Source organism: Haliaeetus albicilla, chromosome 12, assembly GCF_947461875.1.
Source record: "Haliaeetus albicilla chromosome 12, bHalAlb1.1, whole genome shotgun sequence".
In the NCBI taxonomy this organism is placed as follows: Eukaryota; Metazoa; Chordata; class Aves; order Accipitriformes; family Accipitridae; genus Haliaeetus; species Haliaeetus albicilla.
In genome coordinates, this window is record NC_091494.1 from 24,049,742 (window position 1) to 24,068,185 (window position 18,444).

The following is an 18,444-nucleotide window of genomic DNA, read 5'->3' on the forward strand; positions in this document are numbered from 1 at the left end:
GTCTTTATTTTTTGTGAGGTTCATTCAAAGGTCAAAAATCCAAGTATTCAGCTTTTGACCCTAACTAATCTGACGGGCAGTACCACAGACAGGAAAACTCTGTCTATAAGTAAAAAGACAGAACAGCAAGTGCTGAGCCAAACTTCCCCAATGCACGTCCTACAGGACAGACTGCTGACAAATCTCCATTTACTGTCAGGGAGAGAGCAGTGCTGTAGCAGGTGAAGCCCTCCACCACTGCCTGGTCACCCTTTGGTGCCCCCGCAGAGGCCAATAATAGTGGTGATTTTTGTTATGGGGAAGTGATCTGTAATTTAAGTGGAGACATTCATCATTCAGAAGTCACAGTCGAACAAGCTGCTCAATGATGACCCGAGGGCACTCCCAGTCATGAAACCAGACTCAAACAGCAAGCTGGGGATATAAACGCTTATGTTTAGGGATGAGTGTTTACATCCTGTCTCTCTCTCTCTCACTACTTCTATTGTTTAATAAATGAGTTGAGACCTCATGTGATGTCCTTCAAGAGTATAAAGAGCTACACGAGTTCCAGCAATGAAAAGAAAAAGGAGACTCTCTTAATAGTGCACACCGATGATCCACTCACATTCATCATAAACAGACAAAAAAAATTTAAGTGTTCAAAAATCTGAAGACCAAATACACTGCTTTATTGCACATAGGTGCATTAATCAACTGTTCCTTAAGAGCCAGTTCCCAAATACTATTCTTTCAATAGCAACTGCAGAGCTATGTGCTGTCTCCAGGAAAAAGAAAACAGAAGAAATGAAAAAGGGCGGGGGGGGATGATGAAATCTTTTCCCCAAGGGGCCTCTACATCCATTTTCAGGCAGGACCCAGCAAGAATGCTGAGATTTTTCATGGAGAAGGGCTGGAAGTCAATAAAATTCTGAGAACATTTCATGGCCAGCACACCATACAAGGGACATTTGTGAGTAGATGATCAGGCATCTTTATGACTGCCTAGTTACCATGCCCATCTAATTACCTATTGGAAAAATTCTATTCATCATCTACCTTCAGAGAGAACAATGCTACTGTCCGCTCCAGTTTCCCAATCCGAGCAGATTGCCAGGAACAGTAGCGATAATGACATCCCCTTCTGTCCTCACCGGAACTGAACATAGAAATATAGCTGCTGGGATTCTTCTGCACACTTTTGCCAGCTCTCTTGCCAGGATCTAGCTGTAAGACAGACTGGATCCAGAGATGGCTTCATAAAGTGAAAAAAAAAAGCGAAACCCCACCAAAAAAACCCAACAACCAGATGTGCCCAATAATTGAGAAGAGAGACCCTTTCTCTCCTACAGCTATATGAAACTTGCAGTGTTACGTGAGAAACAGCTTTAGCTAAAATGTAAAACAGGACGTCACAACTCTTAGGATTTTGCTCCTGCCACTGATCCTTGTGCAATTCACTTCACTCATCTATGCCTCGGTATCCCTTGTCTAAATGGGGATGACAGTACTTTCCCATGCTTTGGTGGATTTGGGAGGTTTAACCCTTATTAGCATTTGCAAAGCAGATTGGGACCATTGAATGGAAGGCTGAAAAGAATTTTTGAAGCTTTATTACTTGAAAGAAAAAATATTGGGGGAAAAAAATGTCCCAGTTAGGAGCAGAAGACTCTGCTCCCCTTCTTGATGTGGCAGTATTCAACTCTCTGGAACCAGTTTAACCCTGTTCTGTAAGGCCATTCTCTGGCTCAGCTGACTCTGAACAATCATGCTCTGCAACAACCTCTTTTTATACCCATTACAAAAGGTGAGCAATATTTATTGGTTCAAGCAGGGCCAAGGGCTGACATTAAGCAAATTTCAAGGGTTATTTGAAGTTAATTGAGTTTAATCATGTAATGATTTTATAATTAGTCATAGTTCCCAGTCTTGTACTGAAAAAGTCACACTTCAGAATTATTTAAAAGAAAATTAAAGCCAATTTAGAATAAGCACGAGGAAACTACATCAGTGATTGGTGGGACTGGGTGAGGGGATCAGAAAGTGTGCTGGCTAAATGCACTAACTGCTTTAGTGCACTGAACCTCTGCCTTTAAGTGCAGTGAGCTGAAGTCCCAGCTGGGGACTTGCACTATGGGTAAGGACAGCAGTAAGTTTCCGAATGTTAGTCATGCTGACTTGGTGGTATTTCTCACTGGCAATGAGTTGGATGGATCCTGCCCCAGGGGAGAAGAAACTTCAGAGTTTTTCCACCTCACTGGAGCCAGGTCCACCTAGCTGATTCAAAAGCAAAGGCCAAAAAATTGTGTTTATACATCCTTACGAAAGGACTTGCCAATGGAAAACTACACTCCTCAGTTATATAGGAGAAGGTAAGTCCTACAACATAGTTACTCTAGAACTTCAAGCAGGTGCTTGGAATTTGAATCTGAAATGCAATTTTTTGTTTGGTTGGTTTTTTGAAGATTCCTGTGAAAATGGCATGCACTGCATAAATGAGGCATAAACAAGATCACTGTCAATGAGTTCAGTTCAGTGAAGTTATGACAATAATCCATCATCCATTCTATCCCGAACTCTGCAAGGCATTCACGACACAGGCAAATAACTACCTGTGGAACATAGCACCTCAGAAAGTAAAACTGAATCTCTGCTTAGGAATAAAGGACCTGCTTAGGGATAAAGGATTCACAGATCATATAGCTAACTACCTGCTTAGTAACAAGTACCACTGCTGCTCACTTCCTGCTAATCCAGGACACCCCTTACAGCAGCACTACATGGTTTTGAAAAGCTGGGTTTCACCACGTGATATTAAAACACAGCATGTAATGGTGGGAGTTTGCTGTGGGTTTAAACACCATGTGTTTCTCTCAAGGGTGGAGGCAACATGCAAGTCAGCCTCATATATTTTTGCTGTCTGTGTCTCTGAGTCTCTGTATACTGTGAAAATCCAGTCTGTGAAATTTAATATTTCCTAGGAAGAGAAAACCCATTGCTTCCAGAGACGAAAGGGTATGATTCCCACCAAAGCTGGCCTAAGGTACAGAAAAAGTAGGCAGCAGCATGGGAACAACCTGTAATTGTGACTTTTGGGGTTGAGGAGAAGGTCAAAAAATAAGGCTGTAACACCTTAGAGAAGCAGGAAAGTGTTTCCCAGCAATAGGAGCTGTGCTATGGCCCACCCCAAAGTGGCAAAGGCCTCCTCCTGCTCTCCCTTCTCTTTCTGCTCTACTTCTATCTCAAACTCTCCAGAGCAACCAGCACCTGGCCCAGTTCCTTCCCCTGGTCTTCTCTGTCAAGACTAAAAGGCACCCAAAGTTTTACCTGTGCAACTGACCAGCCTCGCAGGGATGCTGACTGGCTCTGTGTCTTGTCCTACTGCACACAAGGCATTGCAAGGCTTCACTGCAGACTTGGCTCTTCGATGCAGTGTGGAACGGCACCATTGCCATGCACTGGTTTTCCCACGCACGGCAGCGTGGCCGTGTTCAGGGCAGGTCCCAAGGATCACGTGACTCATCTGAGTTTAAGAAGTCCTCCTGAAAAAGTTAAGCATTTATAGGTACCAGTTCGGTAAAGATATTTATCACCCTGCACAAAAACATAATAACTGATAAAATTATACTTCTCATCACCCACTGATAATTCTTCTATAATTGTCTTGCTTATTTTTACCAAATTACAGAACTGATGTTTCCCCAGCCACTTGGAACGATGAGCCACAAGCAAGACTAGCTGGGACAAATTTCTTCTTTCAAATACTCAAATTGTATGGAAAATTCAGACAAACAAAAATTCAGAGCAAAAATAAAAGTTAATAACTACCACGTATTTAAAATTAAATTAATTTTATTTTTCACTTCAGAAATAAGATTTTGAAGTGATACCTTCCTAACTTTGTTTACAAATACATATTATAAAAATATACATTCCAACTTGAAATGACTGTTTCTGCTTTTACTGCACGAGAGAGGATTTCAGTGGTAAAGCTGTGAGAAAAGACTTTCAGAGCAGCCCAGTAAATATCAAGCCCTTATCCTCTTAGGCAAAGGAATAACTTGGAGGCAATGTTCTACGTGTGCTGCCGTAGGACCTGAGCAGTTGTAAAACCTGACAACACCGTAGTGTCTGCCCAGGACAGCATTGCCATTCAAAACACCACAATGCCGAGTGCTGCCTGATGTGAAACCTTTGGTCCTTCTTAAGAAAAAACATCAAGAACAAGAGGAACAAGAGGTCTGCAAGACAGGACTGTGTTCAGCAGGGGCCACGCTGTGGGACACGTGATGTGCCCAATGGACAGCAGAATCAGAGACAGTCAATTTGGTGGCTAGTTCTTTCAGAGCAAATCCACCTCCCAGGACAGTTTCCAAAAGCTCATGCCTTAATTCCAGAAGGCAGTGTTTAAAATCATGAGCCTAACAAAGGCTTCTTTTCATTTTAAACACAATCTTATCCACAGTATTCTTACCCTCTCCCTACAGCCATAAATAATACCAGCGTATTACTTAATGATACGACTTATTTATTATTTATTTAAATGATTTATGTAGAGCCTATAGCCTTAACAACTATAATGATAACGATTAAAAAACCAGAAGCAACATGAAAAGGAGATGCTTAAATAATTAAAAGCCTCCCTCCTTTCCCGAAAGAGAGTGTGTTTTTCTTTCTTTAGGTTTTTAGTTCTCCTACAAGTGAAAGGACAGAGTGCCATTGGCTAAATGCTGGCTTAGCAAAGGAAAAATGATAAATCAGAATAACCAGTGTTACTGTAGCTCTTGTCTAGCCTTTTCCATCCATGCATCTCAGAGGAAGGTGAGTACCACAGGACCTATTTTACAGAAGGTGAAACTGAGGACAAAGAGGCAATACAAATGGTCCACGGTCACCCAGAAGTTCACATGCAAAGCTGGGCATAAATCTTTTCTTCCGTCTGCTAGACCAGACCTCATCCACCAAGCCACACTGCTTTCATATTTTCTTTTCTTGATTTTTTTTTTCTTTCATGATCCTCTGCCTTTTCAGCATTTACCATGTTTCTTCTTTATGTCCATCTGTCTTCCAGTACCTCTGTTCTCAACTTCAAGCCTTCCTCCTCCCCGGTAGCCTTTCCCTCCAGGTTTACCCCTCCTAGCATTCACTTTTTACCCAATTTTTCCAAATAGGTTTTATCCTCTGAAACTAGGCAAATACTTGGCAACTCACAGCACAAGTGCGTAACTGAGCACAGTTGTAAGTGGATTATCATTGAAATGAGTGATTTTACACAATGCAGAAAGCTCAAGGCAGCAACAGGGTGCTTTGCAATGTAAACACTGTAAAGAAAGGGAAAAATATTTTCAGGTTTCATTTTAAAACTTTCTAAATGCAAAAATGGAAGCCAATTCCCCAATGGCAAGGCATAAATTCACATTGTAAACTCAAATTACCAAATGTTTGCCTAGTTCTATTAAGGGGAACAGATGAATTATCAGAATCAGACTTTACAGAGCAGCTGGAGCAGTAAAATATTTTAAAAGGTATTCTGGACTACTCTTCAAACAAGCCAAAAAGACAGAAGTTCCTTCACATCGGTCTTGGGATGCAATGAAATAATTACTGAAGTAGACGGACAAGTATCTCCACGAGAAAACCCTAAACACTGAAACTCAAAGTTTACACCCATGTTGTGGAGCATTCACAAAAATAGCATTGAGAATTCATGGTCTTGACTGGAAATTCCTAAAGCCAAACCCAACAGCTCTCTAATCTAGGGATCCTCTCTGTCAATTTAACACAAAACTAACTCTTTAGCAAAGGGAATTTTTTAATTTTTTGCTGATTTAATTGGGAGTACAGAAAGATAAATGCTTTTGGATGTTTGAAAGTCTTTTTTTTAAAAAACATATTCAGGACACTGGAATGAGATTTGGTAAACTGATTCAATATCCAGCTCTGCCACAAACTTTCTATGCGACCTTGGAAAAGTCACTTAGGTCTCTGCATCTACATTAGGAAGCTAATCCACCTAGATAATGCAGAGAGACAGAGACAGGAACCAAAAGACTGGGGATGCAGACCACCTAAATAATACATAAAGATATTATTTTCTCCTACACTTCATCTCCTCTATTGAGTGTTGCTCGTTCGATGCTGCATTATCTTTATGGCGTAGACTTTTCTCCTACCCCCAATAGGATCCCAGTTTCATATACCATCTTGAAGTATTGCATTAATACAAGCAAAAATAAGAATACAAATTCCAAATTGTGATATTTATCTCATCAGAGCGGCTTGCATTTAAAAGATGTAACACAGTGAACAGCTCACAAGCAACCTGCAAACTAAACAGGCAAATAAGTGTTTTGTTAAAAGTTATTTGAGGAATGATTCTAAAAACCACAATCAACACAAGAAAACCACAGTCTGCTCAGTGACCCATTGAGAACATAAAGCGATATGAAGTCTAAATGAAAAAATTCACAACTTAATCTGCCAAACTACCTTCTTTATTCTCAGAAATAACAAATAAAGGAAAGCATTTGTAAATACGGACTATTCATGACTGGAAACAGGTACATTAGATATGGCGGACTAAGAAAGCAGACTCAGTCTGCTGGAGACAGACAGTCGCAACAATTTCCAGTGTCAAAGAAAAATCTGGCACCTTGTTAAATATTAATAAGCTGTCGGGGTCAAAATGTTTAGGTCCTCCCAACTCAATCACTTTCATTTCTACTTCTCAGAAGCCATTCAATTGGAAATATCCTTTCCTGTCTTGCCCCTCCTCATCCTGTCTTCTCACCAAGAACCATGCAGAATCAGATGAAAATGGACAGTAAATGAGTTGGCAGCCAAATGATGTTTTTGTCTCCCCTGCCTTTGCTGGTATGCATTCAGTTATTTTTAGTGAGGCATAGAAAACTTAAATACAAGAAAAAGAACAATGTGAAGAGTTGGTTTAGCAAATCTCTGCTGCATTTTCTGCAGGTTAGTGTTATTGATTACTGACACCTAAGGGTCTGACACATAATCGATAGACCTCATGACCCACATATGTGACATGGCCTGTGGGGGCTTTAGAAACAAGAATGAACATGGCAGCTCCATCCGAAGCTTTTCATATCATATTTATTTATTTATTTGCAGGCAAAGCTGCTTCTACTCAAATTACTGTCATGGTGAAAACCAGTGTCAGAGGAGTTTGCTCATTTCTTCTCCTGGTACCTGAAGATGAGAGCAAAAAAATTATGTTAGTGAAACACAAATCTAACTCTCCATCAGCAATCTAGGAGCTGAAGCTCCCCTTCCCTCCTGAATTTAGTTACTTGCCATGAGAACTAGTCATCTGAGGGAGAAAGAACTGCTTCAATAAGAGAAAGAGGCAGAAGGTGTCTCACCAGCTTACCTTTATCTTTCTGCAAGGTGCCAGGGTAGCACAGGGTAGCGTGGAAAGCACCAGTTTGACTTCAGAAGATTGGCGGGGCTCTTCTCTGGTGCACAGTCCTCAAAGGTAGATGGTGAGAAAAGCTTTTGTACTGCAGTTTGCAGACCACAGTCTTCTCCAAACATAACTCTTTTGTTTCATTGTTGTCTTCTCCCAATACAAACTGGTCACTCAGGATTACTGCTGGGTCTCAAGAAGCTACACCAGATGTGCTCATTTCTTTGATGGCAGCATTGTTTTTAGCTGGGATTTTACACTCCCAGAGCTTTCCTTCTTCTCACAGAGCACTATCTTTGCTGTTTCTGAATGGGTATTGTCTCCTCTCAACATCTTCACTTTTAGTTTGAGGAGTCTCAGTGCTGAATTCCTATCCATGCAGTATTCAAATGAAGGCAAACATCTGAAATCCTCCATCTGGATTTTCAGATATTAGTAAGTTTTTCCTCCCATTTCTCCAGTCTATTCTATCAATTGCCAATTACCTCCACAATTTTTCTAGTTTGTTTGCTTTTTTACTGTGTGAGGGGCAATTACTATAAATTAGTCATTACAGTGTTGTTGCAAAATTTTAAGACCAGCCCATACACACAGACCATATGCAGGCCGCTTATGATGGCACCTAAGATAAATACAGGCACACAACTTCATGAGCACAATGAACAACTGAGGGCAATCGCTATATAGTTAGTGGATCCCGGCTGGAAGAAGACAGGAAACCAAAGAAAGTTAAACATGATCAGGTGTTCTGAATATGGCTCTGGGTATACACCTTCACGCATATAAACTGATACTGTCATATAGCAGGGCTGACACCAAGGCTGAAGATCAGCAGGTGTAAGTCTTAGTCTAGTCTCATGTTACTGGAGTGCTCTGCTGCATAAGGGCCAGATTCTTCATTGCTTTGGAGACTTCAGTATATAGAGCAGATAATGTCCTACTACAACTAGGCAGCCCGCCCAATCGCAGCAAGTTAATTCTTTTCTGGATGAGCAAATCCATGCCAGAATAGGCTAGACTTTTTCATAAGTGAGCAATGGCTTTTGTACAGTATCTGCCTTTTTTACAGCAAGCAATATAGCTTGCTTTCAAGCTAGGCCCCAGGAATGACTTGGTGGGGCTGAGGCCACAGAAAGCATCCTGCTGTTCTCTTCCCTGTAGACATTTTACCCTACTTCTGTCACATTGACACTTTCCTGGCATAATTTGAAGGAGAATACATTTCTGACCCAAAGCTATGTGGACTTTGAATGCTTCTTCCAAATCACAAAGAACCAAACTGCTGGAACCAAAGAGTTCCCACCAATAGCAAATAACCGGGACAGAAGCTAAGATCTTGCAGCAATCCTTTCTTACATTAAATGCCCTACAATAGCACCTAATCTTGAAATATCAGTCAGCAAAAGTCAATTGAGAGGCTGTTGACAAGTTCCTCCACAGTCCTGTTCTCTGTGCCAGCTTCTGTGTAATGCTGGAAAGATTTCAGTTCTAATAAATTCTTTGTCAACATGAGCAAAGTTTTTATTACACCAGTGAAGCATGCATTCTGTAATGCATGTAGTGTACCACACTGTGTGTTGTAGAGGGGCAAATGCATCTTAAGACAGAGGCAGAAACAAAGTGAGGACACACATACACCCCCCCACACACACACTCACCTGGTGACCTTAAAGCCACTACAGTTTTACAGCAGTTCACTATAGCTCTCGGTTCTCAGGATAGTAACTATTTCAAATGCTCGCTACCAAGCAAAGCTTGCCAATTCAACCCTTTCCACTCAAATCATTTCCTGAACATCTAACTCCAGTTCTTTTCTGCCTTCCTTTAAAACAAACATTGATTCCTGATGCTGGGCAGCTTCACCTCAGTGTTGTGCCTCACCCCAAGCTGGCTGCATTTAAGGGAGGGTGGCACCTAGCATTCAGCATTCCTGGTCTGTGAAGTGTTCTGAATCCTTCAGGATAGAGAACACTACACATTTTATCCCCACACATCTCACACAAGCCAATTACCTAGTTGGGTTGTTGTTTTTTTTCTCTAGTTTTCAATTTCTTGCAAGACACTGTTATTTTATGGAGAGCTGAAAAATAACCGTAAGTAAGTCAGAGGCAAATAATAATACCCATTCAGTGCACCACTAGAAACCCTATGAAGATTTTCTCTTTCCACAAGACCCAGCAATATCCTGCATGAGAGATGGCCTGCTGCTATCATTTTGGAGGTGCAATCTCTTTTTTTTCATCCTTCCCACTGCAGAAAATTCTTCATCAGCTCCTTGTAAACACTATTTCTCTTTTACTCTGTTGTGCCGCATGGGGAAACACACTGCTGAGTGCAGGATCTTCCTGGTATCTATTTTACGCCTCCAGGAGTTTTCCAGCAGCCAGCAATAATATAAAAGATCACCATGGACTGTGATGTGACCAATTATTACAGCAGACAGCAGTTATTTATAGAAAAGTCAGCAGTGCTAAAGCTTTAACACCAGCCAGCACACCCCTCTGCTTCCCATCACTTAGTGTGTGTGCTAGCATCCTGCAACACCCTGTGTAGCAAGGAGTTTTAAGGCAATTACCTTGGTACCTCACAAAACTGCAGAGACACATGGCATATGCCCACAGGACAAGGAAGGAGTAGCACTTTACATACACTGTGTCTTCGGGCTGCCACAGCATATTTCATTTTCATAAATCGCTGACCCCAGATGTCACTTTCATTCTGAAATCCTTGTCCGCCTACTCAGCAGCATAGCACGTTAGGGCACAGCACAGTCGATGAGTGTAAGACCCTATAACACACACCTTCCTGATTCCTAGCTCTTTGCAAAGTGTCTCTTCTCATCTTCCCCAGGACCTGCTATAAGGTCTGTCCAAATATTACAGTACAAAGGAAGACAACATGTTAGCTAGGTACCTTTCTGAACTTCCCCAACCGTGATATAAACTAAACTAGTTGATACAGCTTTCACTCTCTTGATGCAAAGGTGGAAAATCCACGAAAAAGCTAGGAAAAATCACAGTAACCAAGTGGGAGATGTTAATTTCAGGGGTCATATACTGCTTCACTGAATCCCTGCTACAAGACAGACAACGCTGATGGTCCCTAACATGCAAATGTCCATTCTCAGAGCTGACATGCAGGATCAAGACTGTTTAGGTGCTGCAGTTTGTGACACAGGCACCTGACACCAGTCACTGAAGAAATTTGGATTCAAAATGGAATTTCGAATTATTTTGCTTCCGGAATATTTAATACACTATGTAAGTGCAAACCTGCTCTTGGAAGCTGAGGGAAAAAGTTCATGGCCCCTTTCCGAGGTGAGCCTTTATAGCAGAGCACACTGCAGAATGAAATGCAATATTGCCATCTACTGCCCGGACGTGAAACTTCCCCTCTCCGCCTGACACATTCAGCTGAAGATGAGATCAATGTTTCAGGACAAGGAATCTTTTAATCATAATGAAAATGTGATCTTGACTGATCCGAGGTCACGTTACATTAATACAGTCTTCAAAGCTTTTTTAATAATACAATTAACGATTTCTGCCATACCATTAAGAGAACTAAAGACCAAAAAGCTTAAGGGGTATTGACCTATTCAGTTTCAGTTTTTAAAATAACCTCAAAGCAACATGGACTTTTTTTCCTTTTTTTACGACGCGACACGCCCGCCCCCCCCCCCCCCAAAAAAACCCTCCCAGATACATAATTCTTAGATGTATTGTTCTATTTGCGTTCATGGATATCATACTTTTTAGTAAAGATTTAGGTAAGCCAGTAGAGTGGATCTCCATTCTGATTAGGTAACCCCTTTCATCTTGTGAACCAATAGGTCAGGCTAGGATAGCTTGCAATACAGTAAGAAGAGAAACAACAACGTTAATTAGGGAGGTGGAAACTACAGTCTGATGTAGAAGGACACTTACTTCCACAAAGGCACTTTAATTCATTGCCCCCCTTCCTCCAAGCCAACAGTCTCATTCTCTTCCTTAACCTACCATCTCACTAAAGCTCTCATTTGCACCTTTGCAAATTACTTGGAAAGCTTTAAAGGAATTTAACAAAGCCCAAAATACATCCTGGCTAGTTTTTGCTCACAATGAGCTCACTCCTCATCATCAGAAGTCACAGATTCAAATGGCATTTCTCAACAAGTGGTGCTATTAGTCAGCTATTAAGTTTAGTCTGAGCATCCCTGGGTTCAAACTGCTCCCTTAGCAGCAGCGCACAGCATGGAATGCTGGCTGCCACGAATATCCACTATCAGGACACAGCGAGGCTCAAACTACTTGGATGCTGCGGCCAGAAAGGCAGGACCGATGCGCACCAATATGGTTGTTGAATGAGCAAGGTTGGCTTCAGAAAGCAGCAACACAGTGAGTTTCACCCTGGATGACTTCCAACGTTCAGGAAAGATTTTAGCCAAATTGGCATTATATGATGTGCCTCTGTATCAACTGAGTTCTGTCCTATGCTTGGTTGTTTTATGCTTGGTTGTTTTCTTTCTTTCTTTTTTTTTCTCTTTTTTTCAGGTATTATATATAAAACCTGGCAGTCCATGTTTATTTTTAAGTAAGGACAAGTGAATCCAGGGTAAGTCGTTTTGAATCAATTGCAGATACTGGCAGGGTTTTGTGAGGGAAAGCAGACTCGACTGAGGCTCCATGCTACTCCTGGGCAGGATACAAAAGGAGAGAAGCAGAACTGCGCCTGTGCATGAAAAATTGCAGATGAAACCAGGGAACTGTGAAAAATCTATAACAACAATGAAGAACACAAATCAGCCCATGTCATCACCATATGAGATTATTGTCCTGCGCAGGGGTTCAGCCATGGGATTTGGCAAAGATGATTCTTTCTGATCAGAGTTACACCAATCCACTGGTAAAAATATAGAGAATAATCTAGCATCAAAGCTGCCAGGGTTGTATTTCCCTGCATTTTTAGGTCCTGAGCAGCAGAATACCGGCTGCCTCCTGGATTCCCAATACCAGTGGCTTTTTCCCTTGGCTATTGTTTGTCCTGACCCTGCAAAGTTGAGAGGTGAATTATCAGAGTATGTCTTACCACCCCTTCAGATCCCATTGCTGGAATGGGAGGGGACAGGGAATCATCTCTGTCATTGTAATTGTGCTGAATCAAAGAGACTAGCTGGTCTGAGAGTAAGTCACTGCAAGCACTTCCATTGCTCATAACTGATGTCAGCTCTGTCTTTGGTAGAAACCTGCTTTCCCATTCCTCTGTAGGACCACAGCACCACTCTGTAAGCTTAGGCCTGTAAGTCAAAAGCCAGGCAAGGACAGAGCACAGCATGGTATATCCATCTGTTGGAAGCCAAAGGCTCTCTGAAGCTCTCAGTCTCAATGAGTAGAAAGACATAAGGTCCCTCCCTCCCATCCCCAGCATGGCAGAGCAATGTGCTTTGCAATCTATTTGACAACTCACAAGAATATTACCTATCGAAGTGCTAGCGTCTTTGATGCCTTAACTGTTCAGGCAGGACATGCTAAATATCATCTTGCAGAAACTTCTGATGTCTACAGGGAGCAAGACCCCTTCTTGACCTTTTCTCTTGCTATTTTGCTGGTTTTGTTCTGTGCTTCTCAGAGCTGCTCCTCCATTCCAGATGCACAAAAGAGGTCAAACTAGCAGAGGTGGCTTGTGCCAAAGGCTTTGGCTTCTACCAAGAGACACTTTAAAAGGAAGATATTTGTGCTTGTGACATAGAGCAAAGAGGGACAATATGTCTTTCACTCCAATTGATTTACCCACCAACCTTCTACGCAAACAGGGATAAAAGCAGCATTTCAGTCTGTATTACAGCAGATGGGCTCTGCATGCAGCACAAGAGAAATTGCTTTAAAAAAGATTGAACCAGCCCCAAGATCTGGAGAGGATGGGGGAATCAGAAAGCTCTTTTATATCATGAGGCTTGAAGACAGCATTTACCTAAAATGCATCTTAGTTAAGATACTTATCAAAGGCTTGGAGGAGAGGGGACATGCCAAGCAAGGAGAAACTTAGAAAATTAGTCAGTTGAACTAATCTTTTTAGGAAGGGTTTTTCTCTTCTCCCTCCCCGCTCCTTGCAGAAAGCTGGGACAGGACTACTGGTTCCAGGTAGGAGGATTGAAGGTATGCTGCACAGCTGTATCTTTTAAAAGCAGCATGAAATTAATGCCCTTAAGCCAAGGCTACTCCTGTTGACCAGAGGGCACACATAGCTCTGAAGGGTTTCTCCTCTCATGGTCACTGGCCTTTAACATACCACAGTCCAGAGAGGCTGAGCTATTAATTTACAAATCAGATGTTGGTGAATAAATACCAACATACCCAAATGTACTCATCATGGTGAATGCAACCTCTGATCTCCTCCCTGAGAATTAAAAAAAAAAAAAAAAAAAAAAGTTCAACTTAATCTAAGTGTCAGGTGGCTGGGAGAAAAGAATTCTTCCAGATGGAGTTTATTGATCTTCCAAAAATGGAGCCTTCAATTTAAATTAAAACCAAAAAGATTTCTTCAAAACACCACTACCAAAAAAAGCCCCAACAACTTTCAAGATAGAAAAATTCAATAAAGCAAGGATAAAGTCTAAGACAAATAGAGAAGATCAAACTGGGACTTTACCATCAAGTTGGATTGCAAGAGGAAACAAATTGAAAAACAGGCTAATTACAAGCTTCTAATTTTGTCTCCTGTGTACTTAAATTTTATTGCATGCTCATCTGTAACAAGAAATACATAAAGAAAGCCCTAAGTCAATACCAAGCAACTAACTATAGCAGATGCATTCGTTGTTCATGCAGTTGAGCAATAAATTTGACAAAACAGAAAGTCTATTTGGACATGTTAATTTTGTCTTTTTCTGCGACATCCTTGATATGCAAATGTTAAGAAGGATCCAGCTAGGTACCGAAATTTAGACTGTTCCCTCCCTTCTTCTTCCATAGGGAAAGACACTAAAATGTGGATTTGAACACCCCAAAATTACTCCAAATCAACTGCTGTGTTTTACTGACCTGCCAAGGCTTTCTTTAGGACCGTGGGTCACTCAGAATCAATCCTAATTACATCAGATAGGCACTCAGCTCTAAGGATGTCACTGAGCCTTTGTTTGGACACAGTCAATGCAAAGGTGCCAAGTTAGTCTGTTTTTTCAGACTAATGAGTTCAGACAAGTTAGCTGTTTTTTCCTACTTTGGCACCTACTTACAAAGCAGTCTTTTGGATGGCTCACTTCTCCTAATCAAGTAATATAAGTGAAAAGAGGTTATTTAGAAGTGTTTAATTTGTATTTCTAAACCTCTAAAATCTTTTCACAAAAATCATAGCAGAAAGAAGGCATCAGAATTTTCTATAAGGTGAATTCTAGCAGATCCTTCAAGAGCAGTCCATGAGTGTCCAAACAGATCCCATAATACATTAATGTCATCAGAGATGGGAGGGAAGGATATTGGTCCAAGTTACTGATGTGATAAACCCTAAGAGTTGCTCAGAGCTCCTACCATTTAGCAGACAGATGTGTCATGCCACGCTAATCATGGAGTGTGATACTGCAGGCCTGGAGGACTGGGAAATCACCCCAAAAATAGAGTTAGCATTGGGCTTTCAAAAAGCAAGTGAAAGAACAGAGAATGACTTGCTTTCAAATGTTTGCATTACAATCGCTGATTAGGATGGAGAGCTGTCTTTAATGTACAACTTTATCTTTGCACGGAAGTATTATTTTATCAATTAAACTAAACATCACACATTTCAAAAAATTTAAAAATAAAAATTAGATTAAATTGTCTGCTTGCTTACTCTGCTCTTTTCTCCCTCGGAACGGTCACATATAGAACACAGTAGCAAAGGAAGAAACTTGGCCTTTAGGGCAAATACAGACCATCCTTGCTTTTCTAATGATGAGAATATTAACAGCATATTACATAGCAGCTGTTATTACACAAAATAAAGTCAAAGAAAGTCAAAGTAGTACTCTGATGCAAAGTATGTGGTAGACAGAGCAGGGACAGAAATGAAAATTAGATGCTCAACTTATCTGTCAAACAACTGAGGTAGAATCATTTTGTGCTGGGAAACCATGAAATACAACATGGAAAAGTCCCACCCAGGCTTTCTGATGATACAAGAGTACAAAGGGGAACAATTTGGGTGCAGTTTACATTTTGTGCTACTCTACGACTTCATCTTGGCTTCACAAATATTTGAAAAAATCAACCCAGGGCCCACTGGAGACAAACTCCACAGATAAAATGTGATTGAATGGCAAACACAAGACAAGCTTTACCATACCCTCGTCCTCCTTTCTCTGAACTGGTAACCCTTCTCTGAAGAAGTCAAGACAACCAGTGATGTATTTAAATCTTGGGCACCGTCTCAAGCACCCAAGAAACGACGACAATGTTAAGCTATGTAATGGTGCCATCTCGTGGTAACAATAAAGATGACGCTGGATCGGCTACATTTTCAGTAGTACGCTGCAGCCATTGTGGCCATTAAAGTCAACACATTAAAACAGATACCTCTTAATTCCTTTGTGCCGTTAAGTTTTACAGAGCATGTTCACCATTAAGACACCCGCAAGCACAAAAGAATCCCGTGATTATTTACAACCACAGGTCATAGCAGCCGGGAAATGCTAACCCGTAACAGTCAGTGTGATTGTAACTGGAACTGGGTCTCTGATGATGTTCAGGCTTCTAAGAGGAATTTGAAAAATCGAAAATCTCTCTGAAAGGACAAGAAGAATGAATCAAGGTCAGGAAAATCCGCCTCACAGAGACAGATCCAAAAAACAGTGCTGTTCACTGATGTCATGATGGACCACAAGGTATCCATCCCCACATTGAGAGAACCTTGATAGTACCAGAGCCATAGCTCAGCATTAAACAGAAAAGCAAAACCCATCATAGGAGACTAAAACAAAATGAATTCAGACTAAAAAAAAGGGGCGCACTTGTAAACACAGAACTTTAGAACAACTTGCCAATGAATGTGGCAGATTTCCCACTGCCCAACATCTGAAAGTCAAAACTGTCAAATCAAAACAATCTTTCTAAAAAATGGGTTGTTTCAACCAAAACCAATGATTTTTGATACAGCAACCATGCATGAAATTGTCTGGCTTACATTATGTGAAACATCATGACAGATTAATGTAATGAAATTTCTAGCCTTAAAATCCATATGTTTACTTGTCTTGAGAGCGATTCAAACACTTTATCTAGTTGGCACACACCCACCCAAATCACTGCTAACACTAATGTTGATATCTAGCATCTTACTTGTAAGCCAGACTTAAGTGTCTATGCTTATAAGAACAATAGGTACAAATTTCCTTTCAGCAGGTCTGCCATCTCTCTCACACACACAGACTTGCCTCCTTGTCTCCTAAGCAGAAATACCATTGTGTCAAGCCACAACCACCAGAGTGTAGATTTAGAAAGAGATTAAATCCAAGGGTTTGAAAACTTAACTCCAAAAATTGGAATGCTCTTTCAAGCCTTTGCCAACTTTTCCAGCACTCTGAAACCATCCTACCCTTGAGTAAATGCAGATTTCTTTCAAATAAAAGAACTTCCACTGTGAGAAAAAGATGTTTGTGCTCTTGGGTCTTTTTTTTTTCTATTATGTTCTATTAAGACAGTGAAGATATTGGATCTGTTTCTGCTTCAGACTGTCTCTGGATTCTTGTGATCTCACTAAGAAGTGCTTCAGACTGCCAAGAATGAGTTGTAGGTCCAAGCTTCTAAATTAATTGGATACCTTAAAGCAACAATATAACAACAAAAACCCCAAACAAACAAAAAAAACCAACACCAAACAAAATCAATATTCAGACTAATTGTTCTGTAAGTCAGCATTTCTGAAATAATATGGAGCAAGCATGTGTCCTCCTGCAACCTGTAGCCCAGCAGTTTAGTACTGTTAAGTAGGAACTCAGAACTCCTGGCTCTGGTCCTTTACCGGATATAGATCATGGGCAAATGTCTGTATCCTCTTATTCTACTGTTTCTGCTCGCTGTGTTTCATTTGCCAGGCAGGACAGATGAACTGAATGTAGAACATCCCTAATTGTTACACGTTTTAATTAGAAGGATGACGTGATCACTTTCTTTAGAAAGTACCAAGCCATCTGCCAACACCACCTCACCAAATGCACCTTTGCTTACTTCTACAATATGCCCAGTTGCCATCATGAGCATTTTTGATGAAAAAGCGTTACACAGAAAACAAAAAGCTAAACGTAATCAAGGAAGACAATTCTTACACAGATGAAAGAAGCAACTTTTCTGTGAGAACAGCCAGTAAAGTGGCTGTTAATGCAGCCAGTGGCTCACTGGATAATAGAGAGTGAAATAAAAATTCAGTTTGGGGATATTGAAAAATTGTTGGTTTTTCCTCTGACTCAAAGTGTCCCCAGATATAGAATGAATTTAATCAAATTAGGTATCTGCTCATTCCACACACAGTACCTTATGCATGTTCTTTATTCTAATACAAATTCATGTACAGTTTCCTCAGGCCTTCTTAAATAAAATTTTGTTGAAAGACTTAAATCAGATTAAACTTCTTAATAGTCCCCACTTGCTGGAACAACTCCAGTTTACCTTATGCTCACAATTATAATATACATTGTTATATGCAAATTAGACATGAGGCTAGTTTGCTAGGCTACTGCAACTCCAGCATCAACTTTCATGAGGAGAGATATAATAATTTTCTGTCATACTTAGGAGCAACTGGTATTGCAACTCTTCATAAATATTGTATTTTAAAAAAAAAAAAGGGTATGTATTTAACCATACATTAAGTAAGAATATAGGCTGCTGCACAGGAGGACGCACGGTTTCTAGCAGCCTTTATAGCATGCCCTTTGCGACTTGATGAATCAACAACCTGAAGATCAACTGATTATAAAGTTAGTCCTAAATGCATTCTCTTTGAGACAAGAGAACCATAGCAACATGATTAAGGCTGGCACGCAATTCAGTGTTTTAATCCTCTTGGCAAAAACTTCTAAGTTCTAATTA

General features: G+C 40.7%; 1 long non-coding RNA gene across 1 annotated transcript in view; it reads right to left on the minus strand.

Moving 5' to 3' along the window:
* Nucleotides 1-3,579, minus strand: part of LOC138688307 (uncharacterized) — a 78,508-nt gene extending 74,929 nt beyond the window's left edge. The window contains exon 1 of the long non-coding RNA XR_011327338.1: nucleotides 3,307-3,579. This is a non-coding gene — a long non-coding RNA (uncharacterized lncRNA). The remainder of the gene's footprint in view (nucleotides 1-3,306) is intronic.
* Between the last annotated feature and the right edge of the window lie 14,865 nt (nucleotides 3,580-18,444).